The following is a 12,728-nucleotide window of genomic DNA, read 5'->3' as shown; positions in this document are numbered from 1 at the left end:
CACACACACACACACACACACACACACACACACACACACACACACACACACACACACACCCAATCCTTCTATATGTATGTATTCTGTATAGAACATATATGTAGAAGAGTACATGGATTTTATATATATTATATATATAAAATTCTGATGTTACTAAAAATGTAATTAATTGTAAAGGTCTCTTAACATGTAATACCCGACTCTGTTGGTTAGCTTTGATTTAGTATTTTAATATCTCTGTATTTATGTAAATCCATGTAAATTATGTGGTCTATAAGTAAAATTTCATACTGACTTTAATTTTTCCCGAGCTGTGAGCTTCTTGTGATGGTACATAAGTATTTTTGTTTTGTTTTTTTAAGATAAAATACATGTTACAAGATACCACACATTACAAATGCCCATTACCACACTGCATTACCACAATAATGGCCAGGAGCCCTTCTACTACACAGGCTTGGCTTAAAGCACTGGAGGTTTATGAGGTTTATTTGAACAATCTCAGGAGATAAGGTTGATACAGGCAAGACATGTAGATTTTTCATTTTTATGAAACAGTAAGCAAGCTGGGGAATAAATGTGGATTTAAAAAAAGGTTTTTATGTGTACCAGGTCTGTCAAATCAATTGCTTCAAAACCCTACAGCTACAGCTAAACTTACACACTTTGCATTCAGTATTAATAAGGTTGATGGTTATTTCTCTTCTTCCACTCCTTTTTTTAAATCAGAGAAGTGGAAGATTAGGCTTATGCTAACTCTGTAGGGTACCTAAGGCATACATTTCCAGTTTCATGTGAACTTGCCTAAAGGGCTTGAGTACAGTATCTGTATTATATAAGTGTAATATCTATGTATCTGTATTTATCCAAATTGTTTTTTGTATAGGGTTTTACACAATCTCTGACAGGGATGGAAACCAAACCATTGTGCCATTTGTTTTTGTATGATGAAAAAGGATGTACAGCAGTGCTTTGTGTGCATTACTTTTTCTATATATTGAGCATTTGTTCTGTTTTGGTAAATTATTCAGGAAACAGGATAGATGAGCAAAGATTGTAATGGCATAGACTGAAAATCCTTTACTTGTAAGGGCCAGATCCTAGAATTAGATCTTTAACATTTTCAGTCTGAGAGAGAGGCGTTTAGTCTACTGCTACCTCATGGCTGTTGGGAGACGTATATAATAATAGATACTACAGAGCTTAACAATTATTCCATCATCATCCTGATAAGATAGGTAAGTGTTGGCATATTTATTTTACAGAGTGGCAAATGAGAGGTTAATATAAACTGAGAAGTCAAACAGTCAATTAGTGGCAATGCTGGAATTAGGGGGTCATTGATTCCTTGTCCTGTGCTCAGTTCATCAGAACCCATTGCTTTTCACAGGGCTTGGTTCAGCTTCCGCTGAACTCAATAGAAGTTTCTCCGTTGACTTGCAGGAGAATTGGATTGGGTCCACAGTCATCTTTCTAGTGGATCACTGGCTACATCACAAGCACTGGCATAGCTGGCACAGATATGTACCCTGGCTGGCTATTGCAGCAGAAATGAAAACATTTCTTTTTTAGAAGTGTTACTTCTGCCTCAGGGCTGGACCATATTGGCAGGGTAGCATGGGATGCTGTCTCTGCTGCTGTCAATGCTGCTCCTATGGACTTGAGGTATGCAGGTTTGTCAGTCCTGCACCTTTAACCAAAAATTAAATTCACTTTCTTTTTTGAAAAAAAGGCTAATTAACCATTCTGTTGGTTTTTTGACTACCACATAGACAATCTCCAGAATGAAACTTGGAAGCAAGAATTCTATCTGGAAGTTTGTTTTCCATAAAATGCAGACAGTAATCATGGAGGCAATCTTTAGTTATAGAATAAAATCCAAGCAAAGAATAAAAAAGAAATCCAGTGTGAGATAGATGACAGTTCTATAACTAAAATGTTCTGGTTTTCCTTTTAGTTAGAATTTTAGAGGCCACTATTTGATATAAACTACTAAGGAGAACTAGTAAAAATTGGAGTCATTTGCAATGATGATGTTAGTTATGTAAAGGACTGTAAGTAGCTGTATAGCAAATTCTTATGTAACCAACCTTTTCCAGAGAGTTACTTTCCATATTATTCTAAAAACAGTGTCCAGTGTTCTGAAAGAATTGTGCTTTATATGTTATATTATAAATCTTACTATAACTTTCATGCAGGGAGAAAAAAAATCCGCTACTTTGACTCTTTATAAATGACTGAGCTATTATAAATCCAATCATAGGATGTGTTTGCATTTGCTTTTCTGTATAATCATACTAATTGCATACCTGTATTTTTCCTGTGGGCCTTTTGAAACTCCTTATGTTTTAACAGTTTTATGCAAGATATGGAAGGATATGCAGACAATAGAATAGAAAACACTTTTTCTTCTTTTGTGTAAGTACTAACATTTATAATGACTTGCATTTTTCATGAAATTTTGTATCTAGAATCTCGCATTATTCTTATGTACCAACTATAATGGTCTTTTCCTTAATATCAAATGTTAAGAATATATTTCCCATTCCTTTATTGTCTCCCTCTTGTGATTTACTTAATTTTCTAAATCAAATTATCCTAATCTAGTAGATAAATGTCTTGCAGAACAGAAGCACTTTCTTTTTTAGTTGTCACTGGTTCTAATCCAGTTGAAGAAAGCAGAGAAGAAAATGCACTTTGCTTTTGTGACTGTTTGGTAGCCAATGGAAAATGATAATAACCTTGATTTCTGAGGAGCCACATGAGCACAGGTCAAAAAGAATTATTTTAACTGGCAAGATTAAGCCACACACATGCTCAACTGAAGCTTTTGACCAAGTGGTCTAGAAGAACAGAACCTTAGAGAAGGTCCAAACCTGTCAGATACATCTCACTCTTTTTGCCACTGTTGCTCAAAACACTTTCTTTTAAGCTATAATTTGGTTTGACGTTTGAAAATTAAATGTAAAGCTTTTCCAGTTTGAAACTGAGGAATCTCATATTGTTGTGCTAATATTACATCTATTTTATAAGGAACTAGAAGAGTTCATTTTCCCAGTCTGTCTAGACTCTAGGTGATACCTTTTTATTAACACTGACTTCTTATAACTTAAATACAATTTACCATGATTTATACTATTTGAAGGTCCTGCTCTGTCGTCTTTATTGTTTTTCTCTTGGGTATGGAGAGGCATAGTTTCTATTACTCTCAGTCTTTTAATTTTTTTACATTTCTATACACTTCCACTCAAATGTTGAATATAAAAAGGCCACGTCAGAAATGGATATTGTATTGATTTATTGAAGCAAATTGATGTATGTTTTAGTTTCCCGATCCCTCAAAGGTGGTGTAATGGCAATTCACAATCTTTTGAGTCTCTAAATAAATTGATGTCTACTTGAAAATCCTCTGAAAAAAATAGTAATTGACTAAATAAATCATAGACTTTATTTTGCTTATGATATTAGCCTTGCCAAAAGCAACAATATATAAAATCAAGTATAAAATACAGGTGAAAACCCTATAGTCCAATAATGCTAATAAAGTATGTCAGGGGCTTTTGAGAACTTTAAATAAATGCAATAAGAAAAAATTACAGGTAACAAAATCATAGCTGCATACTAATTAGAGGAATGAGCAGAGGGTTGGAAAGCAAGGGGTTCTAAATTTTAATTGACCATCACTCATTGTGTAGCATTTAGTTTCTAGGCTATTTCAAAACTGCAGTATCATTAATGCATCAAATAAATGCTTAGTACTTGCAAGCAAACAAAACAAATGAATAAACAAACATATTTATAGGTGAAATAACCTAGTGAGGCTAAATTAAGAGATTCTTCATGCTAAATGCATTTGAATTTTTCTAGTTTTCTACATTTGGCAGCAAGTTTCAGGCAGCACACCTGGAAGATGGATCGCAGGACAGGATGCTGGAACAATCAAGCTGAGAGTCTCTTGATTTAATTTTTAAGCTGAAGTGAAATGTGTATTACCAAGGAAAGCCAAGAAGGCTAATATTTATTTTAATATTCCATCTTTGACAATGTTTTTCCATTCCCTTAAATGGTGTGCTGACTAAATATGTAGGGGGATATGCTACTAAGAAAGAGTTCCTGAGAGAAATCCTGGCCGCAGCGAAGCCATTGACCAGGATTTGGGGTATTTATTTATTCAGACTCATCCTCACTCTTGGTTCTACATCCCTTACCCCCTCTGGTCTGTTTGTTTTTAGTTCCTATCTCTAAGATTCCTTTGATTTTTGCCTTTTATTCTGTAAGATACCACAATTTTACAGAGATCTCTTTTGTTTTTGGGCTAGCACTCTGCATCCCAAACTCTTGTGACATTGGGAATTCTGTGTGGGATGTGTGTCGTCGTGTGTATATACAGCACAAGCTACCCTGCCTTCGACTTGACTTCAGACTAATATGGCTAACTACATCTGTGTTTAGGCATGGGTAGTCTCATACTTCTTACACTTCAGATGCTTTTTGTGGGAAACAGCTTTCTCACTCGGTGTAGTCTTTCCTTAGAATGAGACTCTTTTTTTGGCCTATTTTTCCCCACGATGGGTAATTCATTGTTACTACAAAATATCTTTTTTCCAAACTGCTACTTGGTCTGATCTTGGCTAATTAAATGTAAATGTTATCCTAATCATAATCTAGTTTTGCAATGGTCTTCCCCATAGTATGGCTGCATATGGTCTCATACTCCCCACTGCAAAGCACAAGTTTTCATGGAAGCATAGGACTTCAGACAAACTGGAAAATACCACCTTGCTTTATGACATGGTGCATCAGCTCTGGGACATTACCACCTTTCTTGATTAAGCAGCCAAACCTAAATGGCAGGATGGAGCTGCTAGGAAGGCAGGACCCTTGCATAACAAGAACACCACTCTAAGAAGAGGTAGCAAGTCTTTACTGTAATATTTGTAATTCATGCATGTAATAGAATACTGGACACTTACATTAACTTTAACTTTTAAATTAACTTATAACAGCTATATGCATATGGAAGTGACTGGATTAGTCCACATAGCTTTTTATTTGTGTTTCCATTTCCTTTTTCCTGTCCCCCAAGTACATGTTTGATAGCTTGCATTTCCACTGCAAAGTTCCTACTCTTGTTACAACCATTATGGGAGTGTCTATGCAAATGAGACCATGTAATTGTAGTACAGGAGTTAGTGTTCTAGAGTCAACTAAATTATTTCCTAGATTTCTGCTCCCCAATCCAAATCTTGGGTGTGTAAATGATAATTCCACTTATCTTTGTATCCTGTGTTTCCTGAAAACTGAATCTATATACACATCCTCATGTTGCCAGGCAATTTGAAGAAATATTAATGGTCCTATGTATATTGAAATCAATTGACATGTTTGGAGGCTATCAGTTCTCATGATAGAATTCTTGCTTCTACTTAAACCATCCTTTTGACAATGTGTCAGTGACAGAATAAGCAAGGTTTCACCCCTAGGTAATGAGATGGAATTTGCTCAAGCTGGCAGCAATCATAAATAGTAAGGATAGATGTCAAGTTACTAGTATGGGTGTGACTTTGCTAAGTCATCTGAGCAAACTTATATTGTATTTATAATGTATATTGTATTGTATTTGGGGAAAAATAATATATAGGAAACGTGTAAATCTTAAAATAATTAGCCATATTTTTTCTCTTTTTTTACATCAAAACAAACTCAAAGTGACACCACTGAAGCTCGTGGGGTTTCTCTGGATTTACTTTGCTAGATGCAAGATGTTAACCGTAGACTATTTCTGAAAGCTGTTCCTGCTGAGATAAAGGGATGATGCTGAGTCTGGGTGAGAAGTGGAAAATGTAGTTGAGATTGTTTGACTTTTAAGCTTTTTGACAGCCTGATTTTAGTGTTGTTTATTATTTATATAGTTCTGCAACAGTACAGGTTGCATTACTATATACGTAGAATATATCAAACAAAAGAAGGAATCCCTAGGCCAAATAACTTACATTTTAAAAGCACAAATGTAGGTCCTGTATCAGAACAAAAGACAATAGTTGTTCTGTAGTGTTAAATCTTGGGTTTAAGTCCCAGTTATAAATGAAAATTTCCAATGATGCCATATAGTATCATAGGGCTGCAAGAGACTTCCAGATGTCATTTAATCCAACCTTAAAATGATCTAAGCAGGATCATTCCTGTCTGAACTGTCCCAGAAAAATGTTTGTCTAAATCACTGGTGGTCAACCTATTTGGCCCTGTGGATCAGATGAATGGTGCTGGGCCAATTTGTGTGCCAGATCCCATGCACAAGGTCAGTCCCCAGGCCTAATCTAGCACGTGGCTGGAATGTGGAGTTGGTCTGAGGATGTGATCCATCATGCCTGCATGCCAAATGAGACAGCTTCATGGGCCAGAAATTGTGTACCAGTGGTCTAAACTGACGTTACAAACTTCCAACGATGGCTATTCCACAACCTCCAGCCAACCTCTTCTAGTGTTTGATCGTCCTCATTGTGAGAGAACTCTTGTGGATATATAACATGTATTTTCCCCCATTAGTCCTTAGGAAAGCCGCTTGATGCCACAAAACTGGTCCAACAACTCTCCCAACTATACTGTTAGTCTACAAGATGTTCCAGAAAATCCTTTCCTCTCAACATTCCTGGACCATCATGGTTACAACAACACCACAACTGCACTATTTCCCCCCTTGGTATTTATGCCCACGACTTCTTGCCTGGTAGATGCAAAGAGTATGGCTACACTGCAGTGTCTAAGGAGGGATAGTTTGAAACCACTCACCCCCCCCCGCCCTCACCAAACCCAGAAATTTGGCAGTGAAGCCACTCCAGTGGTTGTTCTCATGTATCCTGGAGACAGAAGTTTCAAGAGTGATAACAAGGGAGCACCCCAGAACAGCTTCACGTCTTTCTTTCTGGAATTGGAGTGTATAAGTAGGAGCAGATGGTCAGAGTGTGTTTGGGAGCATGGCTTGGGCATCACTCCTGTGGGTATAGTGGAGATGTACTCATAGAACAGTTGATCTCTATCCTCTTTATAACAATCCTCTCTGTATTTGCATCTCTTCTAATCCTTCTCCATATGTCATTTTTATTGCACTTCTTTTGTTTTCTTTCTAATTTGGCCAAAATTGCACATGGATCTCCAAATAAAGCTCACCAATGATTAAAAGAGTGGAAGAATGGTTTCTAGTGACTTGCATATGATTCTCCTGTTACTACAAAACAATATGCCATTCACTTTTTAAATTTTTGCAACAATAGCACACTGCTGAATCATATTTAGTTTGTGGTCCACTGTTACCACAGGCCTTTTTCTACAGCACTGCAGCCTAGCCAGTCATTCCTCAGTTTATATTTTTATATTTGACTGTTCCTTTGTAAATGTAGTCCTTTGTACTTAAAATAGATGAAGTTCAGCAAATTCATTTCAAGCCGTTCTTCCAATATATGAAGGTCATTTTGAATCTTAATTCTGTCTTCTAGAGTGTTTGCTGTCCCACTCAGCCTGGTGTCATCAGCCAATTCTCCGTGTGTGCATTCAATTCCATTCTCCAGCTCATTAATAAAGATTTTGAAGAGAACCATGTGCAGGACAGACTCCTGAGAAACTGTCTTCTCAGTCTGACACTGAATCTTTCAGCTATGTATCACCTTAGTCTAGTTTCATCAGGTTTGTATTTCCTTAGCTTACATATGAGAATGGCATGAGAGATGGTGTCAAAAGCCTTGCTAAAGTTGTGCTATATCGCATCCACTGCTCCTCATCCATTCAGAGAAAGAAATTAGGTTGGTTAGGCCTGATTTAATTGTGAAAACATGTTGGTTATTACTTATGATCTTGTCATCTGGTACATGCTTACAATTCGTTGATGATATATATGCTCCCATATTTTGCCAAGTACTGAATTAGACCAACTGATCTGTGTCCTCTTCTTTATTCCCTTTATAGAAAATGAGTACTATATTCACTATTTCTATCTTCTGGAACTTCAGCTGACCTCCATGAATTCTAAGAGATAATAGTCTATAGCTCTACATTTGCTTCAGCCAATTCTGTGAGTACCCTAAAAGGAATCTCATCAGGCCTTGCTGATTTGAAAATATCAGGCTTATCTAAGTAATTTCTGACTTGTTCTGTTCCTGTTCAAGGCTGAATACCTACCCACTCCTGATTCTAAGTTTGCTAGTTGTCTGACAGTTGATCTTTTTTTGTGAAGACTGAAGTAAAAAAGGAATGAAACATCTCAGCCTCTCTCTTCAGCATGGGGTAATAGTCTGAGGACTGATCGAGTTTCAGCAGCCTTTCTGTAACTTCTCATACTCGGACTCTCTGGACAGGCAGCAGATTTTCTGACAACACAGACCATGGATGGATGCTTCTGTGCCCTTCACCACCTCCACTGCGTCACCTGCGCTTGTTACCACTACCACCAGCACCCCTTATTTCCTCTTGAAAGAGGTAGTCTTAACTCCCAGCTTTGGGGATGCATGGCTCCCTTTTTCCACTGGTGGGATAAGCACCTTCTTCAATGATGGCAGGGTGAAGTATTTATTCTTTGCCATGATGGATGGAGCACTCTATGCTGCCAGCTTCTACTTTCCTGACTGCCTCACTCTTCCTCTCTTTCTGCAGTCCTTTGTTTGCTTGCTCTCACTAATTCCTAGTGTTCCTGGATGACTCACTAGATTACTCTTGCTTCCTTGTTAGCAGCTCACTGCCCCAAACACTGCAAAGTGGCAGCCATAGCTGATTATAAAGTCCAAATATGACAAGCACACCATCATATTCTAGGTTCGCTGGGGGAAGGAGCTTTGCCGAGGGGTGGGGACAAAGGCTCTGAGGTAAGTGCAGAAGTGAGAGACCTGGAGGAAGCATGCAGGAGTGGGCAACAGGAGAGGTGTTCTCATACTTTCTGAGAAATCGGGACAATCAACTAGTTACCTTAGGTGCCTGTACATGAATCGTAGAGCCTGGAAACAAGCAGGAAGAACTGAAAGTCCTTGCACAGTCACAGAACTATGATGTGATTAGAATAACAGAGCCTTGGTTGGAGCTTGCATGACTGGAGCATGGTCATGGATGGGTACAAACTGTTCAGCAAGGACAGGCAGGGGAGAAGAGGAAGAGGAATTGTACTTTATGTAAAAGAGCCATCTGATTGATCAGAGCTCCTGTATGAAACTGGAGAGAGACCTGTTGAAAGTCTCTGGGTAAAGGTTAGAGGGGAGAACAACAAGGGTGAAGTTGTGGTGGGGGTCTCCTGAGGTCCCTTCCAGCTCTAATTTTCTATGTTTCTATGATAGTCACAAACAATCAGCCAAATGCCCTTCTTTTTCCCCCCCATCAGGAATCCCAGCACAAACTTCCTGGCTAGCTGGTCTTTTTTGCTGTCCCTAGCAGCTTGTATCTTCAAGGTATACTCAAAATCCTTAAGTCTCATATATGCCACTTACTCTTAACAGCTAAATTTTTACTGAAAGTGAAAGTTCTAGAGTTTGACCATTAAGAAATAAAGTGAAACAAGAGAAAATACTTGATTTAGATGAAGTTCCTGATATATGATAATTTATCTCTGAGTTTCTAATTTTTCAGTTTATTCATTTATGCTCTACAGTTGAAATCATGCACAGAGTTAGCTTTGCCAGCTGGGAGATGATCAACCAGAGTAGTTTTCTTTCCATCTCTTCCTCTTCCTTTTCTTTTCTTTATCATTAAGGTCTTTCATACAATAAAAATACAATCTTTTGCTTTCTTTAAGTAGCAAAGCGATTAGAAAACTCTAATTTCTAAGGAAATTCTAGTGATGTAGAATACCCAGTACTATTTTAATGTTATGTTGCATTGACAGTAATTTTTTAAAAGTAGTTTTGTGTATTAAACCTGCCAAAAAGTGTTCCTTTTCTTTTGGTGATTTTATAGCCACATTCTTCATTAAGTTTTTTCCCCAAAAGCTGTGTGAAATACCCTCAATATCAAGAGTTACTTGATGATTTATAGTTTCCCCTGTACAGTCAAACTGATGAGAAACAAAGTACTGTTGGATGCACTCAGGGTAAAATGCATGTCTATGCAGAAATCCAGAAAAGGTCCTAGGGGATTCAAGCAATGTGAAAATAAGCTTGGAGGAAATGTTTTTGTTTACTTTTTTCTCTAACCTTTTTCCTAACAGGTTCTTAAAAGCTGGATTGCTACTGAAAGTGACCCCTGTAAGTTTTCAAATTTGGCCTTTAGGAAATAAAGTAAAACAAGACAAGATACTTAATGCTTCTGTGAATTTAATGTCTGTGAAATATGAAAGATCGACAGCCCTTTTATCTCTCCAAAAAACAGATGCGCCACTACTGTCAGGTAGAAGGTTGGGTCTGGTAGCATCTTAGACCAGTGATTCTCAGTCAGGGTGCCACGAGATCCTTTTAAAGGTGATGCAGAGTGAAATCACCTACACATTATTCTAGGGTTACCATATGTTGAGATTTTCCTGAACATAGCCTTTTTTTTTGGATCCTCCAATCTCCGTTTGGGTGGTTTTTTGAAATCTGAACAAATGTTTATGATTCTGCTCTGTTCCACCAGTGGAAGCAGGGGGAGGGTGATTGGAGACAGAGGCACCACATGCAAATGCACACGCATATGCATATAGCCAGGCAGGGTGCTGGGAGCAGCCTCGGCAGCTGGATGCAGGTAAATCTATGGGGAGTGGGGTTGGAGAGCTAGGGCTTGTCCAGGGTGTGTGTATGTCAGGGTTGTGTGGAGGGGATAGGTGTGTGAGGGGGCAGGTGCCTGCTGGCACTGGGCAAAGCTGTTTGGGTGCTGTGGCTGCGGCAGGGGAGGGGGCGAGGAGGGGAAGTACCTGCCTCTAGTGGGGGGAAAGGGATGGGGGGGCCCTTAAAGGGCAGTGTGGACATGTGAGGATAGGCCTGCAGCACCAGGGCCAGTGCCTGTGCTCACAGGAGTAGGGTGGCCAGGAGATGTTGCCCGGAGTGGGAGGTGGGTCATGGCCACGCCACCTGGCATGGCACGGGAGTCCCAGCTCAGGGTGGGGAGTGCCACAGGTGTCCCCTCCTCTTCCCTCCTGCCTGCACCAGGGCCAGACTCACTCCTCCACCTCCCACATGAATCAGAGGTGCTGGAGTCTAGCCTGGTTGGGAAAGGGGCAGCTGGGGGCCCCCTCCAGCAGGGTTGGGGGAAGCAGGATGCTGCAGGTAGGGAGTGAAAGGCACCAGCGGGGCTGGAGGTGTGTGGATTGGGAGTGAGGGCATGAGGGGGGTGGAGGGCTTGTTGGTTGGAAGTGAGGGGTGCTGGCAGAACCAAGGGGCTGTAGGTTGGGAGTGAGGGTCATCAGCAGGAATAGGGGGCTATGAGTTGGGAGTGAGGGGCACTAGCATGGGTGGGGAACTGTGGGTCAAGAGTGAGAGGGGCACCAGCAGAACCAGAGGTCTGTGAGTTGGGAGTAAGGGGCAGCATCAGTGATGGGGGACTGCAGGTTGGAAGCGAGGGGTACTGGCAGGGCCTGGGGGCTGTGGGTTGGTAGTGAGGTGTTCCCTTGACAGGTGTCCTCTTTTTTGGAACAGGAAATATGGTAACCCTAGTTATTCATGTAGCAGGCTTACCTTTTTGGAGCTTGGGTTGAGTCCCAGGATCGAGGGTCTGCTGTCTGATTGGTGAAGCCCCCCCACCAATCTGGAGGCAGCACAAGGGAAGAAATGCCCCACCCTTTTCCAAAGGGAGGGGCAAGGAGCAGCTGGACCTGAACTGGAACTGCACCAGCCAGATATGGAGAATGTTGGGGGTGGAGCCCCTGAAGAGTATAAAAGGGGAGTGTGCTCAGCAGGCTGTGGAGAGATGATGAGGGACGATGGGGAGAGAGGAGCTCCAGAGATGGCCATCATCAGGACTCTGGTCGAGCTTCAGCAGTGTGCAAATCAATGCACAGGGATCAGGCTCTAGGAGCTGCTCAAGGCAGCTTAAGCTTGTGAACCCAACAAATGACTGGGCAGTTGGTGTGCAGATCAGCACGTGGAAAGCTGGCCCTGGGAGCAGCTCAATGCTGCCTGGGCCCTGCATGGTGTGCAGACTGGCACACAGAGAGCTGGCTCAGGGACCAGCTTGTGGCGGCTTGGGCCTCACCCGGTGTGCAGGTCAGCGCATGGAGAACTACCTTGGAAGCAGCTCACGGCTGCTCTTGTTGGCCCCAGCCCTAGCCTGAGTGACCAGAGCCCCACAGTACAGCTCCACTTCTAACTAAAAGATCCCTGGTGCCTTGAGCAGGGCCTGTGAAAGGGGAGAACCCCCGGTGTGAGGCTGGGGAGTCAGAGCCTGCAAGGGCTTGGTCCCATAAGAGAGAGAGAGCCCTGGGTACCCAGTGCAGGGTGCCAGGCTGTTGAGAAGAGCTGAAGGTGCCGCTGGGGAGAGGCTTTTGTGGGATTGGCCACCAGGGGATGAGCCTTGACTTCTCCAGAGAGGAAGTATGAATTACTGGGGAGGCAGGCCCTGCAGGGGAGGCTGACATGGGTGAGGAAGGTCTGCCGCCTCCATTGCGGGAGGGGTGTGTCCACGTCCCAGGGCCCTAAAGGGGAGGGGCTTCAGGGAAACCCGTCAGGGAGGTGCTGAGTTCATTCCCTATTTTGAGGTTGTCGTGTTAAGGTCTATATAGTTAGGGGTATTCTTTAAGGGGTTTTATATGGTTTATGAGTTTTAATGCCTCAACGTGTGTATTG

The sequence above is a fragment of the Crocodylus porosus genome, unplaced genomic scaffold, assembly GCF_001723895.1.
Source record: "Crocodylus porosus isolate Cpor-Errol unplaced genomic scaffold, CroPor_comp1, whole genome shotgun sequence".
NCBI lineage: Eukaryota > Metazoa > Chordata > Crocodylia > Crocodylidae > Crocodylus > Crocodylus porosus.
This window is presented reverse-complemented; position numbering follows the sequence as displayed.